The following is a 23543-nucleotide window of genomic DNA, read 5'->3' on the forward strand; positions in this document are numbered from 1 at the left end:
GGAAGCTGAGGCTGCTCCAACTGCCTGCATGTGAGCAATGGACAATACCCTTTGTAACTTGAGAACCAGGAGGGGGGTGTAACCACGTAAGTCTCAGCTCAGGAAGCAGGACAAAGACCAGAGCAGAAGCAATGGGCACGTCAGAGGCCAGGCAGTGGAGTCCAGGGCAGTCTGCTGAGGGGGACTGGGAGAGGGAGAGTCCAGGGTGTCTGGCCCCGGGGTCCTCCAAGATGGACTTTGCTGAAAGCACAGAAATCAGTGACTAAGAAGTTTTGTTCTTTGCTGTGTTCCTGTCAACTAATAAACCTTCCATTTCACCCTGGCTGAGAGTCACTGCTGACTGCAGAGTTGGGGTGCAGGGCCTTCTGGCTTACCCAGAAGCCCAAAATGGGTGGACTCACTGCTGGAAGCACATGGTGAGGAAGGGGATACTGCATGCTCTGAGTCAGATCCAGCAAGGTCAAAGCTGAGTAAGCTTCTTGCCCTGGAGACAGTATGCTCAGAGAGAGGAGGCATGCTACCTCCAGAGTCCTGTCTGGTTTCATAGGGAGTAGTTTCAGAGCATCAGCCTCTTGACTCCGTGACATGGTTCCTACACTGTGCCGGGCTCAGCTGCTAGTCTTGGCTGGGCTGAGGAGGATGAGACTTCCTCTTCCCCTACACTGCATCCAGGGCTGGGTCAGACCTATCCCCAGATTTCTCCCCCAGCTGCAGGTAGCTCTGCAAACCCCCCCCCCCCCCCACCTCATTCCTGCACCCATCGCTCCTCTGTTGCAGGGGGAGGGACCCCTCTATAGGAAGCTGCTCCTCCATCCACCCAACCCCCTTGCATCTAGACCCCCTCATTCCTAGACCCTCCTGCCAAGCCTCACCCTCCCATACTCAGACCCCCCCACCAAATGAACCCCATTCCACCTGGACCACCCCAACAAGCCACACCCAGATCCCCACTAAGCCCCAACCAGCTGCACACGGATCCCCACTGAGCCCAAATCCCCCAGCATCTGGACCCCCCTGCAGAGTCCCATTACCATTGCACCTAGAACTCACCAACAAGACCCTGTGCATCCAGATCCCCCCACACCCAGATTCCCCTACTGAGCTGTCCGCACCCACACTGCCCCACACCAAACCCTCTCAACCCACACCTAGAGCCCCCCCACATTAAGCTCCTCCACATTTGGATCCTGCCTTGCTTAGCCTACCTGACCACACCTGGTGCACCTGACCCAGAGGGGCAGGGCCCTGGGGTGTTTCTGGGGCAGGTCTGGTCCTTGCGCTGAGTCCATGTCCCGGGGGGAAGCTGCGCAATAATCTCCCACTTCTGTAGAACCAGTGGCCTGTGTTCCCCAATGCCGTGCTTCAGCCTCGACATTTACTCGACAAATAAAATTTGCAGAATTTTAAAATATTGTGCGCACAATTTTTAAATTTGTTGGTGCAGAATGCCCTCAGAAGTAACAGAAACACCATAGAGGAAAGGGCAGCGCAGATGGTGTTTTTATAGAGTCTAGCATAATGCATCCCCATTCTTGGTTGGTCCTTAGACACTAACAGAATATATGTGTTATGTATTGTCTCTCCACCAGGCCTTCCACTCTGTGGCACTCCCCTTCAGTGGAATTCCCAAGGGCACTAGCGGGCAGGGGAAACTCTGACAGTGGTGCCAGGCAGCTGGGGAGGACGGAGATCTCTGAAGCTAGTGTTCCAGGGTCTGCTGGACAGCTCTGCATCTGTTAGATAAACAATTCTGGGGAATAAATTTGCTGTCCATGTCATGGGGAGACTGGGCATCCAAAGGTTAAGAGGGTCACATCCCTCATCCTCCCCATGGGACAGCAAATCTTACACACACACACACAGCTTTCATCCCCTTTGGCCACCTTTGTGGTTTGTCCCCAGCAGTGTGGATCTGGCCTGATGACTTCTCTCCTGAAGAATATCTGTGTTCAGGGTATTTCCACACTGTAGCAAGGCAGTTATCCCGCTCCTGAGAGAAAAGGCTAGGCTGATTGAGGAAGCAGCCACAGCTGGGGCCATGTCCCAATCAGCCACAGCTGGCCCTATAAAAGGGCTGCGAGCCAAGACAGTCTCTCTTTAGCAGTGGAAAGAGAAGGACCTAGCTGCCTGGGAGCAGGGTATCAGAGGCAGAGTAGTGCTGGGGAAAGGCAAGAGGCACTGGGGAGCTCCAGCCTGGCAACTCCCCAGGCTGCAGGCCTCGTTCAAGGCCTAAAGAGAGGTACTGGGCTGCAGGGAAAGGCAGTAGGTCCAAAAAACCCCTTCCCAGTGATGAATGGTTTACAGGCTGCAGTTTGCCCCAGTGAGCGAGGGCTAAATGACTGCAGTTCCCACTGAGCAAGGTGAGGATAGAGGGTGGGGGGTTCCCCTGTGAGGGGAGACCCAGACTGTGAGTTACTGCTGGGGGCAGAACCCAGAGGAAAAGGGGCACTAGGGTCTAGGAAGGACACAGGGGGGCCCTGTCATAAATAAATAGCTAAGGGTTAATGTTTATTTCACCTGTAAAGGGTTAACAAAGAGAACCAAACACCTGACCAAAGAACCAATCAGGAAACTGGATTTTTCAAAGTCAGGGAGGGAATTTTGGGGATCTGAGTCTTTTGTCTGTCTCTCAGCTATGAGAAGGTTCTTTCTATCTTCTAATCTTCTGTTTCCAAATTGTAAGTACAGGTAAAAAAACAATATAAGACTTTTATGTTGTTTTGGTTGTATTTACATGTGTGTAGCTTGCTGGAATGTTTCAAACTGGATATCTTTTGGAATCAGACTGTTTATTCATTTTTCTTATAAGCAATGCCCTGTATTGTCACTTAATGCAGAGATTACATTCTTATGTCTTTTTTCTTTCTTTTTATATAAAGTTTCTTTTTAAGACTTGTTTGGTTTCCTCTCTGGGTAGGCTAAGGAACGAAAGGGAGGGAATTCTTCTTTGTGTTAAATCTACGGAGGGAAACTCTGCGCTACGCCCAGGAATTGGTGGGGCGGGGGGGGGGGATAGAATCTTTCTGTTTCCTTGTATTGGGTTTTGTCTCTTTGTAAATAGAGAAAGACATGCTTCTTGGTATTGTATATATAAGAGTTGCATCAGTCACTCTCAGGTTAGCCAGAGAGGAAAGTCTGGGTGGGAGAGAGAGGGGAGGAAGTGGGTTATTTCCCTTGCCAGTAAGACTCAGAGCTTCTGGGTCTTGGGGTCCCTCCAGGGAAAGTTTGGGGACCAGAGCGAGCAGGCACTGTAATTCCTGTCTGGTGGCAACGAAATAAAATCCAAGCGGTAAATTAAGCTTGGAGGTTCATGCTAGGCACCCAGATTTCTGACGCTAAGGTCCAGATTGGAAAGATGCTTATGATATGGTGGCACGTGGGATGTAGAATCCAGAAGCCAGTAGGAATATTATTTTCTTTTCCTGCTAGGGGTTTTAGCAGAGAGAAAGGGTTGGTTTTAAAGGAGCCAGAGAATTTTTTTTTCTCTGCTCAGCTTGGCTTGCATTTTAAGCAAGGAGCTATTAAGGTGACACTAAGGGTCTTTTGTTAACAATAGCACTCCATTGAGAGTCAAGTATCCCCAGCAAAAACACACAGGTAAATAAACTGGTTGACTTGTTAATTTGGCATGTCAAACATTAGCTAGGAAAACTTAAACAAAAGCACTGTTGCCAGGAGACAGGAGCCACGCAGTTAAGACAATAACCACCAGAGGGCACCCCAACCAAGAAAACAGGAACCATGACTACCAAAGATGCCCTGAAAAGGAACAAGCACTGCAACAAGCCATAAACACAGAAAATGACATAGGAGACGGATGGACTATTAAGGCAAAACAGAGCCATGAGGCAGCCCATAAAAAAGATCAAGAAGCCAAATAATGCAGCTCACAAAAAAAACTACAAGAGAGGTGGCCTACCAAAAAAAAAACAAGAAAAAGATGCAGCCCAAACAGAAGACAGACAGAACTTAGAGAGAGACCATCGGCAGGCACTGGAGTTAGAACAGGCTAAGAAACAAAACCCAACACCTCCTACAACCCTTCACAGTCTTCTATCTCCACAGCACAAGAATTCGCAACTACAAGGCAGTGATGACACTGAGACCTTCTTAGAAATTTAGAAAAGCCTGCATTGGTACAGCATCCCTGAAGACCGTACTGCTAGAGCTGAGGTCACACCTCAGTGGACCTCTAGCAGAAGTGGCGGCTGAATGCCAGAGAAACAATGAACGATTATAAACTGTTTCAAACCAAGGCCAAATATAGAATGGGTAACCCCGGATCATGCCTGTCGGTGTTTCAGAACCCAAAAGTGGAAACCAGATGGGTCATTTCCCAACACGCCTACTACATTGAGAAAAATTATAAGGCCTGGAATCAGGAACCATATGTTCATCGATTGACGAACTGCACCTCCTCAAATGGAGCAGTTCTTGATGGTGTTCCTGAGGACATAACACGGTACATCCAAGATGGAAAACCCAAAAATCTCACCGAGGCGGGGAGATTGGAGCCAAATGGATGGAAGTGGCAGAAAGCAAGTAATACTACTGTAAAGGGAAATGAAACCCCAGGGGCACACCAGACCAATAAACCCACAACCGACGGCACACAAACCCACCTACACCCAGGAAGCCACAGACACACTATCTTCCACCTCACCAGTCTCCATGTACTCAACTCGACCCAGTGACCGCGTTAGCTGGAAGATGTTATAAGTGTAATGACTGGGACATATAAGGCCAACTGCCCAAAGAACCCCACCTGGGTGCAAGTCATTACACCACATCACACCAAGATCCCAGGCCCGGATACCTCTCAATCCCCTTGGAGAAAGAGGGAAAATTTGGAGTGGGCGAAAGAAGGTTACCCGCATGGAGAGACACGGGGCACAAGTGTCAGCTCACACCGACCCTTCGTGGATCCCAAACTCATCAACCAAAGGCCTAAGTGACCATTTACCCCTTCATGTCACAAGACTGTGGACTTGCCTACAGCTGAATACCCTGTCCAGTACAAAGGCTGGTCAGGAATGTGACTTTTGCAGGTCTATGACAATTATTCATCCCCATGCTACTGGGGGAAGACTTGGCCACCAGGTGAAGGCAGGCCAAGAGAGTGGGAATGAGTTACACACACAGAAACCAGGCAAGCTTCCAGAACCCATCCTTTCCGAGCCGTCACAGGGAACCCATCTGTTGTTACCAAAGACCCAGACGGAGGTGTGGACCCGGATCCCATGCCAACGGCTGAACCAGCCACAGCACCTACAGTCCAAGGCCCGGAACTGGAACGCAACCAGCACCAGCAATTGCAACCACATTCATCACCTCAACGCCCGCAGAGGGCACCGAGCCTGAACTGGCAGAAGCAACAAGACAACCAATACCGAAAAAGGCTCCAGGCCATATGACCTGACCACCAGGTGCACCACAGCAGAGAGCAGTTCACCAGCAACAACCACATCACCTACATGCTTCCAAGAGGACCAAGCCCAAGTCCACAGTCTGAGGAAGAACTGGTGTCCCCAGCCTCAAGGGAACAGTTCAGACTGAGCAGGAAGCAGATGACAGCCTTCAGAAAGCTTGGGGTGGTGGCACGGAGCAACCCACTGTCTCTCAGCTATTCTAACCAATCCCTGGTTTGTTATAGACCAAGGACTTTATACAAGGAAATTCTTTCTGGTGGACACCAGGAAGAATGGCAGCCGCACAACGGTTGGTGTTCCAACTAAGTACCGGGTGAGCCTCTTAAGCTTAGCCCATGATCATCCAGTGGTCATGCTGGGTGAACAGACCAAAGACAGGTTGGGGAAGTCCTTCCCTGGGAGGGATGGGCAAGGAAGTTGCCCAGTATGTCCGGTTTGTGAGGTGTGCCAGACAGTGGGAAAGCCAAGATCTGGTCAAGACCCTCTCCAGCCACTCCCCATAATTGAGGTCCCATTTCAGCGAGTAGCTGTGGATATTCTGGGTCCTTTCCCAAGAAAGACGCCCAGAGAGAAAGCAGTACATACTGACTTTCGTGGACTTTGCTACCCGATGGCCGCGAAGCCATAGCTCTAGGCAACACCAGGGCTAAAGCGGTGTGCCAGGCCTAACAGACTTTTTGCCAGGGTAGGTTGGCCCTCCAATATCCTTACCGACGTTCAGGATCTAATTTCCTGGCAGCACATGAAAGACCTGTGGGAAACTCATGGGATGAATCACTTGGTTGCCCACCCCTTACCACCAATAAATGGCCTGGTCGAAAGGTTTAATGGAACTTTGGGGGCCATGATCCGTAAATTCGTAAATAATACTCCAATGACTGGGACCGTAGTGTTCAGCAGTTGCTTCTTTGCTTACAGGGCTGTACCACAATCCCAGTTTTAGGGTTTTCAACCCTTGAAACTTGTGTATGGCCACGAGGTTAAGGGGCCATTACAGTTGGTGAAGCAACAATGGGAGGGGTTTACACCCTCTCCAGGAACTAACATTCTGGACTTTGTAAGCAACCTACAAAACACCCTCCGACACTCTTTAGCCCTCCCTAAGGCACTGGACAGTAGGAGGCACTCTGTATGCTGGATAATCAGCAGGAGGCACTGCACCGGTGAGTCTCGCTTCGTTACACCCAGATACTGAAGATGCTTCAGTCCAAGCTGAAGCTCATGTTGGTACTCCCTGCCCAATACACAAGCTACATGAAGGCAGTATTAAGGCTGCAACTCTAAATGCATAAAAGCTGAGACATTTTAAAGACAAACTTCCAACAGAAACATTAAATCTCCCATGTTGCACCCAGATGAAGGCATTCTCTGCATTTCATAGCATGAACTGTATTCCAAAATACTGCACACAAAGATGCCATGTGACCGAGTTAACTTTGCTATGGGGACCTTTGCATTAGGCTCCCATATATGCTGCATGTTTAAATTCTTGATATTAATGCTACATTAACGTTATTTAGTTTTAAAGTAGAAGACAATTTTTCCTTTGCTTTGAAACAGACATTTCCAAATGATTCACACAACACAGGGAATGAATGATTTTTCAGTTCTGCTCCAAATACTAGTTCAGGAATCTCCTTTCTCCTCTGCTATGTTTCACTAATGTATCACATGTACCAACAAGTCCTTGATGCAGTTTCATCATATTTTCCCTTTAAGGTAACCCATTATACACCCACATGAGGCACAGGGGCCGCACAACATGAGCCAGCTGAAAGTGCTGCAATGGAATCAGATGATCGACTCAGGCTTTCAGTCTGCAGTATCTTCTTGGCTTTAGAAACTGTACAGTATGTTTTTCAACATATCCAATCAAGGAAGCCACTTATTACTTCTTGGTTTTAGGATTCAGACTGTATGCATGAAAACAATTTACAGCATTAAGAGTTAATGTGAAAACAAAGCAGGACAGGTCCAGTTGCAGCATGTCATGAAGATGCAGTACTGCAGCAAAATCTGTTATTCAGAATTTTAAGATATTCTGCTGAATGCAGCATAATATGACAGAGCTGGAAAAAAATGCTAACAGATACACTCTGATGAGACCTTGATAGATATCATTAAGCAAATTTTAGTAATTTGAATTGTCCAGATTACATAAGAATTTTTTAAGTGAAACATTTAATTCAAAAAAGAAATTATGTTGATCTCTCTGCTCAATGGTGTATCCTATCTGCATTTAGATTTCTCTCACCTAGTTAGGTAGGAAGATAAACTTAACAAGACTCTCAGACTTTAAAGGTCACAAGGAACCACTGTAATCATCTGGTCCAGTAGTTCCCAAACTGGGGTTCATGAAATGTTACAGTGGGTTCTCTGGGGAAAAAAATTCCCTAATGGCAGACAGCTGTCCCTAGGGACCCTGTGCAGCATGGGGCCAGCAGCCCGGAGCCCAGGGCCGGTGCAAGGATATTTTGCACCCTAGGTGAAACTTCCACCTTGCACCCCTCTCCCCCTTCTCTTCCCTCGGAGCATCGCTTATTATAAACTTTCAAAAATGAATACTGCATAATGTGGCATTGTTCATTAGAATTAATACAGAGAGGGAGGATTTGGCCCATGAAACAATAACTGTATTAAGATGCAGCCTGTGAAAAAGTTTGAGAAACTTTGACTTAAATTTCTTTGGTGACATGATGTAATATTCAGTATTGCCAACTTCAAACATTCAGAACTCATGAGTTGAGTCCCCACAAAATCACTCTATCTGACCTATCAGTCCTCATCCTCAAAGGAAACCTGCAAAACACTTTTCAAAAGATGAGCCTGGGAGCTTGAATTAGCCAGACCAGGGGTCAGCAACCTTTCAGAAGTGGTGAGTCGAGTCTTCATTTATTCACTCTAATTTAAGGTTTCGCATGCCAGTAATACATTTTAACATTTTTAGAAGGTCTCTTTCTATAAGACTATAAGTCTATAATTAAACTATTGTTGTATGTAAAGTAAATAAGGTTTTAAAAATGTTTAAGAAGCTTCATCTAAAATGCAGAGCCCTCCCAGACAGGTGGCCAGGATCCGGGCAGTGAGTGTGCCACTGAAAATCAGCTCACGTGTCGCCTTCGGCACACGTGCTATAGGTTGCCTACCCCTGAGCTAGACATTAAAAATCATGATCTTCATAAAGATACTGGATTTATGGTTAATTACAACAATTTGCAACCCACTAATCTCCCCTTTTCTCCTGGGATTACAAGGGAGTTAATGTGCCACTTCACCTTGAATGGTCCCCTTGAATATGTGTTAACTCCTTGTGCTAAACTGTCTATTAGATCTAGTGTTTAGCTGTGACGCTGCTAGTACCTTTTCAGACCTGAAGAACTCTGTGTAGCTCAAAAACTTGCCCCTCTCACTAACAGAAGTTGGTCCAATAAAAGATATCACTCACCCCCCACTTGTATCTCTTTAAATAATGGTGACAGCACAAGGGATTGTATAAAAATCCATGTGTCCCTATAGCTAAACCCCATCATCCTGCTCTTTTTTCAAGTGTTCATAGTAATAAGTTCAATAACAGATTTGCAGATCTTTGATATCGCTACTTAAAAATGACCTGACAACTTCCAACAACTGATGAAAAGGGCTTTTTTGAAATGTTCTTTATAAAATAGGCCCCTTCCATATGATTCATATTGTAATGTTTGTCTTTAAGCTAATATTACTGAAACTTCTGTTCTATTTGTCAAGTATCAGGGGGGTAGCCCTGTTAGTCTGGATCTGTAAAAGCAGCAAAGAATCCTGTGGCACCTTATAGACTAACAACGTTTTGGAACATGAGCTTTTGTGGGTGAATACGTGCATCTGACGAAGTGGGTATTCACCCATGAAAGCTCATGCTCCAAAACGTCTGTTAGTCTATAAGGTGCCACAGGATTCTTTGCCGCTGTTTCTATTTGACATTGACTCCGCTTATGCATACTATGTGTTTCTTACTTTACTGATCATTTCCTTATCTGGGAAGTGTGAAACCAACAGTCTTGGCATGATTTTCCTAGTTTTGTGGCTGTATTTTATAATCAGTTGAATTACTTTTTAAAATGTTAGCTACATTAATTTCTTTGTATGCTGTGGCTTTCTGAACGGTTTAAAGCACAGGTTACATCATAGCAACTGGAATTGTTTTCTTGATTTAAACACTGCAAATTCAAAAATATGCCCCAATTTTTTTTAAGTTAGGTTAATGCAAATATCGAGTATTTAATCTTGTAACTTTTGAAATAGGTTGTTTTCTCATAGAAATCCCAGATTAATCCATACAGGGAAATACAATTAGAAGGTCTAGGATTTGTGGGGTTTTTTTTTTGTTTGTTTGTTTTTTTGAGTAGTGGAGGCTTGGCCTGTGCAACATGTGAAGAAGGGGACCCCAGGGGCTGCAATTTACAACTCCCAGGTTCAGGTCAGAGCAGCGACGGTTTCCTGCCAAGCCAGCCAGACGGTGATGGTCAGGAACATTTCCCAGGAACCCCACTCTGCTTGGTGGCCACAGTCCAGCAGCATCTCTCCTAGTCCTGCGCCGCCTCCCGCTGCTGCTCCCAGGGCAGGAGCCAACACTGGGCTCTGGCGATCTGCGGGGGTCAGAGGCAGCAGGCGGCATCTGAGCACACAGCCACCTCCTCCCCAGGCTCCAACCTTCCTGGCTCCCTGAACCACAGGGCCCGAAGCAACTTCCCGATCCCCATCACTCCCCAAAGCTTCAGCTGCTGCTGCACTGGGGAAGTGCCTGGCCAGGGGCACATGGGCTGGAGAGCTGCGGGAGTCGGGAAAGTTGGAGCCCGGGGAGGAGGCGGCTGCACTCTTGGATGCCGCCTGCCGGCTCTGTCCCCCGCAGATCGCCAGAGCCCTCCAGCAGGGGCAGTGGTGGCAGCGGCGGCAACTCACATGGAGGGTGGGGAGCCACAGAATCTGAGCGCGGTAAGGGCGGGACCAGGGGGTGTGCCTGGCCGGACTGCAGCCTGGCGGCCCCCCAGGGGGCTCCTGCAGCATATGCATGTGGGCGGCAGTCCCCGTGCACGCCCCCAGCTCCCCCCTTGCCACACTCGGGCTCTGTGGCTCCCAGGAGCAGGCTCAGGGCTCTGCACCCAGGCAGCAGCGGCGGCTCACGTGCCTGGGAGCCGCAGAGCCTGAGCGCAGCAAAGGAGGAGCCGGGGGAGTGCATGGAGGCTGCTGCCCGCATGCATCTGCTGCGGCCTGCAGGAGCATGGCTGCTCCCTGCTAGTGGCGCTGCCAACTTTGCAGGGCTGCTGCCCACCCTGCGCTGCGATGGCTCCTTCATAGCTGGGGCTCACCGCTTTTTGGCGCCCCCAACCACTTGCGCCCTAGGCCACCGCCTAGTTTGCCTAATGGTTGCACTGGCTCTGCCAGAGCCCCTTGACTTCCAAGAGCTAAAAAGATCAAAGCAAGCAGATCTATCACACTGAGATTTAACCTTCAAGACTCCTTACAAGAAATGGAAAGGGAGGTGGATATTTTTTGCTGTTTTAAAATTAAATAGGGAGTTAGTATTGTTTTTAAAATGATGATGAAAAACAAGTTTAAGCTTTGCTGTAACGTGCGTTGTTTGCCTGGACTGCCCAAGACCTGAATATTTGTGTAGGAGGAACTCTTTGAGTAGGCTTCTTAAATACCTTCATGCTGTTTCACATCTGATACTTCTTGATGAAACATAGGAGCCCTGTCTTATAATAGGCTTATTCAAAGTGATACAAGCTGCGAAAGTGAGATCTTGGAAGAGTGTAGCTGTTTTCATAATGTAATAAAATACTGTAATGATAAATAATAACGAATAGTGTGTAATAAGCATGTTACAAACAAATTTTATATTTCCAAGATCACTGCTTTTATAATTTATACTCAAGTAAAGGAGAAAATCCCTAGAAATATTCATTTTTAAGAGGGGGTTCACGAGACTTGACATGTTAGTGAAAGGGGTTCACTGGTTGCTAAAGTTTGGGAACCACTGATCTAGTCTGACCTCCTGCACAGTACAGGCCACAGAACCTTGCCCACCCACTGCTGTGACAGACCCAGAACCTCTGGCTGAGTTACTGAAGTCTTCAAATTATGATTTAAAGACTTTAAGGTACAGAGAATCCAGTCCACCATTGACTTTAGTTCAAACCAGTGAGACGCTCAGGCCGCCAAGGAAGACAAACAAACCCCAGGGTCTCTGCCAATGTGACCTGAAGGAAAATTCCTCCCCAACCCCAAATATAGCGATGAGTTATACCTTGAGCATGCAGGCAACACCCAGCAGCCAGACACCTGGGAAAGAATTCATTGTAGTAACTCGGAGCCCTCCCCATCTAGTGTCCCATCACCAGCCATTGGAAATACTTGCTACTAGCAGTCACAGATGGGACACATGCCATGATAGGAAATCTCATCAACTCATCTCCTCTACTAACTGAGAACCTAATATTTAATAAATTCTTTAGAACCCATTGTAAAAAATAATAATAATAGGAGATATACCTATTTCCTAGAACTGAAAGGGACCTCGAAAGTCAGAGTCCAGCCCCCTGCCTTTACTAGCAGGACCAAGTACTGATTTTTGCCCCAGATCCCTAAGTGGCCCCCTCATGGACTGAGCTCACAACTCTGGGTTTAGCAGGCCAATGCTCAAACCACTGAGCTACCCCTATACACAAGAAAACACAGAACCAACTGAGCAAACTGCCTAGTTGGCAGGAGTCTCAGTACTGAATAAGGTTTTCACCTCTCTTAGCCAAAAGGCCAAGAAGCGATCAAGTTGAGAAGGCCCTGTCATTCTAATCATCCCTTATAGGTGCTCATTCCTTGCTCAGAAATGTTCCTTATTCACTGAGAGTTTTGGTCCCAGCCCTAAAGCAGTTTTTAGGAAGTATGAATAAAATCTGTCCAGCCATTTCTGAACTGAGTGATCATGACAAAATCCAAAACAATAAACTTTTCCAACTTATAAAAAAGTTTTACTCTTGCAAAAGGGTTGAAACACAAAAAGGGTTGACATTTAAAACTTCAGTGTGTGGATAGTCCTCAATGAAGGCTTGTCGACAGGCAAGTTTCATACTGAGTGAGGCTCTCCCGCTTGTGTTATGCAAGAAATCAGCCTAGCCCTAGAACACCATACTGGTTAAGTCTGGCCTTTTAAACAAAACAAAACAAAACAAAAAATCCACAAATCTATTGCTCGGAGAACAACTGACTAAGTAAGTTCACAGTTATAGCTGTTTGGATGCATGTGTTGGCATACGAATGATAGATTAAATGGACTAAAGCCCAAACTGTCCCCATTATGGCTGGAAGGGGCAAAAACACCCCACATTACCCTTGGTCCCAAGAGGCATGAAAAAGTGGGAGATGTAAGCCCTGTGGCATTGCTCCCTCTTCCCTTGCCCACAGGGGACTGGGATCTATATGCAGAGAGCTGGGCAAAGCTGGGTGCTTCTGGCCCACAGGGTTGGCAGTTGTGCAAATGCAGAACTGTGCTTGGCACATGCACCAATCTATGCTGGCAAGAATGATACTGTGCTGTTCAAAGTCACAAGGAAAGCAACATGGTGGCACAGACAAGTAAGCAAACATATGGGGCAGATATTAATGCTGCCATGGTCTATGTCGGCAGATGCCAACTTTCCAAAGTGCAGCTGAATCATAAAAATTCTGTTATCTTCCACAGGGATTTAAGTGATCAGTTTTTGTGCCAACCCTACACAAATCTGGAGGCCCGATCTAGTGACTGGGAACCAGGACTCTTGAATTCTATCCCTGGCTCTAACACAGACTCTTTCTGCGGCCTTGGATAAGTCATTTTACCTGCTTCAGTCTTCCCATCTACAAAATGCAGCTAATGATACTTAGGTGCCTCAGGGAAACTGAGAATTTACTGGTTAATATTGGTACAGCTTTTTGAGGTGGACAAGTGGAGCGTACAAGTGCTCAAAGCTATTAAATGAATCCAAACCCCAGTGTTGCTCCCAGATTGATTTGGCACAAACTGACCCACATCCATTTATTCTCTCTCTCTCCCTTTGCAATTTAGTTTTGTGGGGTTTTTTTCACCCCTTATTTAACAATATGCAAACAGCTATGTTAATAGAAAATAGTAAACAGTTTTAGTATAGAAAGGTCAGAAAACACAAAGGATATGCTTTTCAGAACAACAGAAAACTTGCCCAAATAGAGACCGTCCAAAGCGGTAACGTTGTAAGTAGTAAACTGAAATACTGCAACTGGGAAACGCAGCCAACTTTACAAACTTAGGGCCAGATTCTCAGATAATGTACGTCACTTTAGCTCCACTGAGACTGAGAGAAATATGCCACTTTACACCAGCTGCGAATCTGTCTAGCATATTTTATATAAATACACTCCTATTGATGGATATTTTGAACATTTGACATGTCTATACTTTGGTAGCCTTGCTCTTGGGTGGCCCTAGCTGCCTTAACCCAATAAATATCTGATCCAAGTTCTATCCTAGGATGGTTCTTTGTACAATAACATAATGAACTTAAGAGATTGGAGAGTTAGCCTAATGCTCCAGTGCATAGAACTAGCTGTCCTCATATGCTCATCCTGCAATGACTAGAACTGCAACATGTCACTCTGGTTGATGGGCTGATTGGTAATTGGGTATAATACTAAAAAGATATATTTACATCCTAACCCTAACCTTTCAGAGCTCGATTCCCAGGCTGCAGCCACCGCTCTCCAGCTGCACAGTTCTGAAGGCAGTGCCACTGCCCGCAGCAGTGCAGAAGCAAGGATAGCAGTACCGCAACCCCCCCTTGCAATGCCACCCTCCAACTCTTTCTGGGGTCAGGACTCCTAAAACAACATAGTTAAATTTCAGATTTAAGTAGCTGAAATCATGAAATTTATGATTTTTAAAATCCTGTGACCACGAAATTGACCAAAATGGACCATGAATTTGGTAGGGCCCTACCGATTATGACGACTTCCAAGCAGGGCTAAGAAAAAGCAAGACAAACTGTGGTTTATAGCAGTTTATCTGGGTTACATTTGGGGTTTGCACTGGTGCAGGTACCCCAGTAGTTGAAATCTCAGTGTAAAAAAGGCCAAAGACACAGAGAGGTTAAGGCCAGAATTGTCAAATTTGAGCGGCTAAAGTAAGGCACCTAAATTCATATTTAGTCACTTAAATAAGTGGCCTTATTTTCAAAGATGCTGCGTACCACAAATGCCCTTGACCTTCATAGGAGCTGCAGGTGCTCAGCACTTTTGGGAATCAGGCCACTTATTTAGGTGCCTAACTTTAACCAACAGAGGTTGAATTATTTTCTTCACTCAACTGAATCAGTGGCTGCTAGAGCTCTAGAAACCGGAACTCAGATTCCCAGTCCTTCTAGGCATGCTCCAACTGTTTCTGCAAATTCACTTTTGTAAAGTTAAAAAGCAGTAGTAGTCAGAACTTACCAGAGACAAAGTCAAATTGAGGGTAAATGAAATGGCTGCTGCTCCTAAATTTAAACATGGCAATCCAACAATAGGAATAATGCATGGGAATTCTTAGTACATTTACCAAACTATGGAGAAGAGATTGAATTAAGACTACTGTCAACAAAGGAAATAAAATGCAGTACAGTGAAGATGTGGGAAAGCCATGCCCCCTGGCAGATGACCCTGCCTGGAACAGAGTGAATGAGTAACGTGACAAGTATATGTATGATTTCAGAATTTTAAATCCATTTTTGCATTGTAGTTAGAAGCTGTTACATCTCATAAGTCCTGCATTATAACAACTAAAGCCACAAAATACACAACGATTGCTACTACTCATAATTAATAACAGAAAATTTATGCTTAAAACCATTTCTAGCCAAGATTATTTGCTTAACCAGAGATTCAAGTTTCTGAATATTTCCCCAATTAGTGAATAGGTTCAGTTATGCTAACATCGCTTTTTGAAGAGATTATGTAATCAATACCAAATGTATCATATTTCCTAATTGCCGGTCTGAGTGAAAAGGAGTGAATTTACAACGTAAGAAGGCTTGCTTACACTGGGAAAATATATCATGTTAGACATTGTGCTAACTAAAACGTGTTCACTAACACGGTGTTAAATATGTGGTGTTGTAGCTGTGCTGGTCTGAGGGTATGGTTACACTGGCACTTTACAGCGCTGCAACTTTCGCGCTCAGGGGTATGAAAAAACACCCCCCTGAGCACTGTAAAGCCACGGTGTAATCAGTGCCGCAGCGCTGGAAGCGCGGCTCCCAGCACTGCAAGCTACACCCGTAGAGGATGTGGTTTACGTGCAGCGCTGGGAGAGCTCTCTCCCAGCACTGGCACTCCGACCACACTCACACTTCAAAGCGCTGCTCAAGTGTAAGCCATACCCTCAGGATGTTAGAAAGACAAGATGGGTGAGGTAACATCTTTTACTGGTCCAACTTCTGTTTGTGAAAAAGACAAGCCTGAGCTACACAGAGCTCTTAGGGTATGGCTACACTTACAGCTGTACAGCGCTGGGAGTTACGGCTGTCTTCATACAGCTGTGCAGGGAAAGCGCTGCAGTGTGGCCACACTGACAGCTACCAGCGCTGCAGTGTGGCCACATTTGCAGCATTTGCAGCGCTGTTGGGAGTGATGCATTATGGGTAGCTATCCCACAGAGCACCTCATCCCACTTTGGCGCCGTGGGTTGTGGGAAGGGGACGGAAAGGTGCGGGTCATTCTGCTTCCTGTCCCAACACCCCGTGATGCATCGCTTCACATCCCAGCAGTCACTGTTTTTCCATCCATTGAGTCTCCCAACAGTTTCTGTGCAGCGTGATTTCTGTGGGAAATGGAGCCCAAGCTTTGCTGATGAGTGTCGCCTGCACATCACGTTTGGCAGTTGAGCTATTCCTTCAGCTCCAAAGTGACAGTGAGGAGTCCGACAATGATATCGAGTCGCCTGATGCGTATGACACTAAATTGCTTGTGGCATTCACGGAAACGCTCAGCACTGTGGAACACCGTTTTTGGGCTCGGGAAACAAGCACTGAGTGGTGGGATCACATCGTCATGGAAGTCTGGGATGACAATCAATGGCTGCAGAACTTTCGGATGAGAACAGCCACTTTCATGGGACTGTGTCAGGAGTTCGCCCCCAGCCTGCAGCGCAAGAACAGAGATTGAGAGCTGCCCTGCCAGTGGAGAAGCAGGTGGCTATTGCAATCTGGAAGCTGGCAACTCCAGACAGCTACCGATCGGTCGCGAACCAGTTTGGAGTGGGAAAATCGACCGTTGGAAATCGTGTTGATGCAAGTTTGCAGGGCCATTAATCACATCCTGCTAAGAAGAACCGTGACTCTGGGAACGTGCAGACATGTGGATGGCTTTGCACAAATGGGTTTCCTAACTGTGGAGGGGCGATGGATGCTAGGTGGGGTGGTGCCATCTGAGTACATTAATCGGAAGGGTATTTCTCTAATGGTTCTCCGGCGCTTGTGGATCACCATTGGGTGTTTCATTGACATTAACACAGGCTGGCCTGGAAAGGTGCATGAGCACGCATCTTTCGGAACAGTGGCCTGTTCAGAAAGCTGCAGGCCGGACTTTTTCCCAGACCGGAAGATCACAGTAGGGACATCGAAATGTCCACTGTGATCCTTGGAGACCCGCTTACCTGTTAATGCCCTGGCTCATGAAACGTATACAGGGAAGCTTGACAGGAGCAAGGACCGGTTCAACTACAGGCTGAGCTGGTGTCGATGAATGTGGAGTGTGCTTTTGGCCATTTAAATGGGCTCTGGCAATCTCTGTATGGGAAGCTAGACTTGGGGGAAAGCGCATCCCTGCAGTTATATCCGCGTGCTGTATCCTCCATAATATTGTGAAGGGAAGGGTGAAACACTCAGTCGGAATGGACCTCCGAGGTTCAACACCTTGAGGCTCATTTGCACAGTCAGAGAGCAGGGCTACTAGGGAGGCCCAGCACAGGGCTAAAAGGATTAGAGATGCCTTGAGGGAGGAATTGAGGCTGAAAGCCAACAGTATGTTTGGTGCCTTGCCCGGGAGTGAAGTGCAGTGGTTACAATGTTAGTAGGAATCTGTTTCTCTTAAATGATTTGCAGTGCCTGTTTCTTTCCTGGGCTATGGTATCTTTCACTTTCTGCAATAATAAAGACTGTTTCAAAAGCCAAGAATTCATTTATTGAAAAGAAAATAACTTTCTTGACAGACACACAACATTTTGGGAACCTAAAAGGGCAGGGGGGTAGGGTGGTGAACTGTACACGTCACAGGTTTGAAATGTCCTGTCTGGAGTGCTTGCAATGACTGCTCACTTCAGGATGAAAATCCTGCATTGTGATGGGGTTTGAGTGCAGAGGGTAAGGGTCGTAGTTCTCAGGGCTGGTTTGGTAACGTACAGGTGTCGGCGGGCAGCTGGGTGGTAAGAACCTGGATGCTGCGGAAGGGTTTGGAGCTGACATTCGCGGCACAAGGGAAAGAGCTTTGGGATGGGGGGGGGGCAGCCTGTAGTGCTCTACCTGCTGCTACAAGTGACTGGATAAGACTCTGCTTGGCACGCCAGGATGCTTATCAGCTGTTTTGTGCTTTTTCTTAGCCGCTGCGTTTCTCTGGCGGATCCTGCTTTCCTTTCCCTCCAGTCCTGCAGATTTTTACTCTCTCTGGCAGAGTGATCCATAATTGCCTTTCAGCATGTCTTCTTTGCTTACCGCAACGTGATAGACCACATCAATGGGCTATTCCACATCTAGGCATGCATGCATGCAGCCCTAACCCTCCCTCCTCTCCAAAACATTTCCATCCTGAAATAAAAGCCACTTACCGGAAACCCACTCCTCTGCTTGTCCTTCACCAAGTACTGGCTGCTGCGACTGGCTACCTTCCTCCTGGCTTGAGGAAGCTCCTGGCTGCATGCCTCCTGGGACTCTGGGGGTGTCTCCTCCACCCCAGTACCCTCACTCTCGGTTTCCTCCCTCCCTCCCCCCCCCCGCCCCGCCCGTTCTGAAGTGTCCATCGTGGTCGTCGGATTGGCAGTGGGGTCACCCCAAGTATCGTGTCCAGCTCCTTGTAAATGGCAGGTCGTGGGGGCAGCACTGGAGCGGCGGTTCCCTCGCAGGCTTTGCAATAGGCACTTCACAGCTCCTCACTTTAACCCTGCCTGCACCGCATCCTGGTCATGGCCCCTTTCTAGCCAAGGCCCTTGAGATCTGCCCATAGGTATCGTAATTCCTACAGCTGGAGCGCAGCTGTGACTGCACAGCTTCCTCACATCAAACACTGATGAAGTCCAGCAACTCGCCATTGCCCCATGCTGGGGCTCGTTTGGCGCGTGAGGATGGTCACCTGGAAAGATTCTGATTGCACTCACACCTGGCTGAGCAAACAGGAAGGGTTTTTAAAATTCCCAGGGCATTTAAAGGGCGGTCACCTGAGGCCAGGGCAGTAGAGTATGAAACTGCTGAGCAGAGTGGCTGACACATTCTGGGATACCTCCGATACTCTTGGAGGCCATTACAGCACTTTTGGTAGCCACACAGGTAGAGCAGGAGTACAGCCAGCGCTGCAGCCAGGGAGATGCAGCGCATGTATTTGTGGCCTTGAGTGTGGAGGGTAAGTTGCAGCGCTGTAAACCCACCACCAGCGCTGCAACTCTCCAGTGTAGCCAAGCCCTTAGTTAAATATGATTTAGCATGTAGAGTGGATAAGGACATGTTGTGTTAAATGGTTGTCGTCTGTTTGTGGTCAACACTAGGGATTAATACTTTCTAAACAAGCCTTGTTCCTGTCTAGACTAGGAACTAAGTAGTGTTTAACATCATGTTAGTTAAAATGTTTTCAACAACATGTTTTCTAACATAACACATTTTCCCAGTATAGACAAACCTGGGGAAGTTAGCACAGAGTACCCTGTCAAAATTTTTATAGCCAGCTTCCTGGATACCAGAATCAAGCAATGTGGCTTCAAACTGGAGGGAAGAGACTTTACTGGAGCAAGTTGTGTGCATAAGACTAATTTCTATAAACACTGGTATTTCTTTTCAAACATTTTCCCCAATTTTAATTAACAAATTTTCATTATCAGGAAATTTTTTAAAAAGTGAACCCTCCATTGCTACTTATTTATTTTAAATGCATCAGTCATAGAAGTATTCAGAAATAAAACAATTATCGCTTCATTAGCACTCTTAAGTTATCATTAAACATGCTCTGGCCTAAATGACCTATAAAGATGGAAGGGTTTCTCAGCCTAAGAGATAGTTACTATTCAGTGAACAAGGAACCCTGTGCTTTCTGGTTTCCACCTGCCACCTCTGTGTATGATTTATTGCTAGGAATCCTTACACTCAGAACTTCCACCAGATACTCCCTAAAATACATCAAACCTACTTTTCTAAATCTTTCTCCTTCTGAATCTTCCTTATCTCTTCTGGAAGGCTTAACCCCCCATTCTCTCATAAGAACAGTTATGATTAATATTTAAGTAAGGATGACAGAGTGGGGAAAAGGTCAGACATTAAGATAGTCATCTTTATTATGGGCATACCCACAGAGAATTCTGACAGCAGTGGTCTATCTCTAGGGCCCTACCAAATTCACAGTCCATTTTGGTCAATTTCATGGTCATAGGATTTTAAAAAATTGTAAATCTCATGATTTCAGCCATTTAAATCTGAAATTTCAGTGTTATTTTAGGGGTTCTGACCCCAAAAAAAAAAGTTATGGGAGGGTGGTTGCAAGGTTATTGTAGGGGAGGTTGCAGTACTGCTACCCTTACTTCTGCACTGCTGCTGGCGGTGGCGCTGCCTTCAGGACTGTGCAGCTAGAAAGCGGCGGCCGCAGGAAAGTGGCGGCTGCAGGTCAGGAATCCAGCTCTGAAGGCAGAGCAGACAATGACAGCAGTGCAGAAGTAAGGATGGCATGCTATGGTACTGCCACCCTCACTTCTACACTCCTGCCTGCCGAACTGGGCTCTCAGTCAGCAACTGCCACTCTCCAGCTGCCCAGCTCTGAAGGCAGGAGCACAGAAGTAAGGGTAGAAGATTTCATGGTTCGTGATGCATTTTTCATGGCCGTGAATTTGGTAGTGCCCTACCTATCTCACAATGGAGACATTCAGATGATCTATGCACAGATTATGTAAATTCATATGCTTTCAGTGGCTGAGGGCCATTTTTAACCAAAGTGCGTTTATTTGCATATTGTACAACTATTGAGAAATGCTGTAACCCTTTCCTCATCCCAGATGATCAGAGCACAGTGTATAACTTCAAAATAAGCATACAGGTATGGCTCAGAAAAGTGTATCTGGCCACCAGAGCCCAGGGAAGATATAACTCCAGTGCTATAGAATAGTTCAGAAGGACTGAAGATGTCATTTTAAGCATCCTCAACACAAAGGATTGTTCACTATATGTTCATGTACATCCATGCACACAAGTGATTTTTAAAAACTCATTATGTACATTTCCATTATTTTTTCTGTGGTATGGTGAGCAAGGAGAAACTAACTACTGTCATTTACTGATTAAAATCTAATCCTTCCAAGCCTAGTTCTAATGTACTTATTAGTTGATCCGGGTGTCTTTAAACTGGCTTAACTAGTTTAGATTTGGCATTAGAAAAATGTAAGTCTGCAATGGAAGTGTCTTACCATTGTGGAAAAACAGTCCCTCTGCAAGGGCTCCACAAACATTAAACACAAATACCAGCAATCACCACTTGGAAACAATAAGTATAACATCTCAGTAAGAATTATAAATGGAAACAGAAAAAGAAGGAAGAAATTTGATCAGTTTTCCAATATTAAAATCACAGACTTCCCTCAAGATTTTAGGATGGTGGAAAGTGAGGCAAAGCAAGTATTTTCAAAGCAAGCCTCAACTCTGGAAAAATCAGAAAAGCTGAAATAAAAATAAAATATAAACCTTAAATTGGTCTTATTAAAGGTAGCACTATTAAGGTATTACTAAGTGAAGGATGAGCATGGGGGGGGGGGGATTCAGATGAATACAGAGCTATTGGAAAAGGCAATAAGTGGGGATACTAATAAAACAACAGGAATATTTAGTTACAGAGTGCCCATTCCTGGGGCCTCAGGGCACCTAATAAAACAACAACAAAAACCAGAGAGAGAATATAATCCAACACACTGGGCATTAAAGTATAGAATGCCTGTTATGAATTTCATATTGTATTAAATATTTTGTTGGTTACAAAAAGGTTTAATGAATTCTACAGAAATTGCTGAAAGTCTTGAAAACCAGTCACTAGCCAGTTCCATAATACCGCTTAAGCAGGGCTACGCTGAGATCTCCTAGCACAACGTGCGCACGTTTCTGATGCCTGTATTATACTAAAGACATTTGCTCTAAGGTAACAGTGCTGTCCCTCAGCCAACAAACTGGTGCTAACCGAGTGAGAAAATGCTCTGAGTATTTAAGGAAAGAAGAAGCCATTGGAGGACTCCTTCTGCAAACAGCAGTCTAGATCAGTCAAAGATCATGGTGGGTGAAACAACTGCAAGCTCGATCAGGAAGCCTCTGTTCACTATCTGCAGTTCACGTCTCCATGGTCAAGAAAATGGTTTCGTTTTAGAAACTTGGAAAATTCCTCGGAGTAACCCGAGCAAAAACAGATCTGCCCTGGAGAGAGTTCTGATCAAAACAATTATTTCTGACGCAGAAGAATGCTCTGCTTGTTCCTTCATTCAACCATTTAAATTCCCTGCTCAACCAGCACATTGGAGGTTTTCCCATTAAAAATCGTGAAAGTGCACATTCTGCTTAAACCATCCTCCTCCTCGGTACCAGAGCCAACAGCTGGAGACCATTTTTCACTCACGCCGAGGGTAACTCTACGTCCACGGAACAGTCCAGCACGAGGACTTTTGCGCAAACCACAGGGACTATGTACGGCCCCTGTGTTCGCTCCCTGATCTATTTTATACTGAAACGGCAAAGCCCAAACGAAAGGGCGCTGGGATTCCCCGGCCAAGGCGGTCTTAGCAGCTCGCCTGCCCGCTGCCAGCGGCTCCTGGCGCCGGGACTCGCGGGGCTCGCGCTCCCTGCTGCGCGGCAGGGCGCGAGCTGGCTCCGGCCCACACCGAAACGCTGCGGCTCCCCCGGACCGCCCGTCAGCGGCTGGCGGGGCAGGCTGGCGGCGAGGCGCCCCCCGGAAACCTACGGCTCCAAGTTCCGCCCGGACGCCGGAGGAGTTTCACGAACAAAGCCGCTGCCGGGGGGGACCCTCCCCGCCCCGCTCCGCTCCCAACGCGCCCTTGGCAGCGGCGCCCCCACTGAGCCGCCGGCGCCGCGAACAAAGCGAACGCCTCGCCTCCCTCCACCCCGAGCCGGCCGGGCTCCCGCCTCGCTCCCGGCCCGGCCCCGCGGGTCCAGCAGACCCGAGCCCGAGCCCCGCCGGGAACTTGCCCGAGTCTCGGAGACGGAGCTTCTGCCAAGGCAGCCGGGTCCCGCCTCTCGCCGCCCGGGGCCGCTCCTGGAGCTGCAGGCAGCCCGCTGGCTCCGGCAGCCGGCTCGGGCTCGGGCTCCTGACAATGAGAGGCGGGGACCAGCCCGGCCTGGCGGCCTGACGTCAGGGGAGCCGCGGGGCGGGGGGCGCTGGCTTCCCGGGCGGGCCGCGGCGCGGGGGGGGGCGGGGGCGGGGGCCGCGCGCTGAGCGCCAGCCGCGAGGCGCCGGAGGGGCCGCCCACAGAGCGCGTGAGGCCCGGGCCGAGGACTTCCCAGCCGAGGGCCGCTGTTTTATGGCTCCGGGGGCTTTGCCGGGGGAAGCCTCGCCCGTTCTGCGGGCATTGTCAGCCCGGGGCTGGGAGCAGGCACAGCGCGAGCAGCCCAGCGTTGCCAACCCGCCAGAATTGTCCTGGAGTCGCCAGGATTTAAAGATTAATCTTTAAAGATTATGTCAAGTGATGAAACCTCCAACCGAAATTGGCAACCCAGCCCTTTGGAGGGCAGAGCAGAAAGCTACGGGGGCCATTAACAAGCAGTCAGCTGCTGACTTGCGGCAACTCCAGCCAGGCCATGGCTGGGAGAGCCATTGGGAGTTGTGCAGGAAGGGAGAGCCTGGCCTGGGCATATG

The 23543-nt window shown here is 47.4% G+C and overlaps 1 protein-coding gene across 3 annotated transcripts in view; it reads right to left on the minus strand.

Annotated features, from left to right (window-relative positions):
- Positions 1–22937, minus strand: part of LUZP1 (leucine zipper protein 1) — an 81690-nt gene extending 58753 nt beyond the window's left edge. For all 3 annotated transcript variants that reach the window (XR_004374052.2, XM_032782912.2, XM_032782914.2), the window contains exon 1: positions 22877–22937. The gene's annotated coding sequence lies outside the window, so the exon portion shown is untranslated. The remainder of the gene's footprint in view (positions 1–22876) is intronic.
- Positions 22938–23543: the final 606 nt, after the last annotated feature.

Source organism: Chelonoidis abingdonii, chromosome 25 (assembly GCF_003597395.2).
Source record: "Chelonoidis abingdonii isolate Lonesome George chromosome 25, CheloAbing_2.0, whole genome shotgun sequence".
In the NCBI taxonomy this organism is placed as follows: Eukaryota; Metazoa; Chordata; order Testudines; family Testudinidae; genus Chelonoidis; species Chelonoidis abingdonii.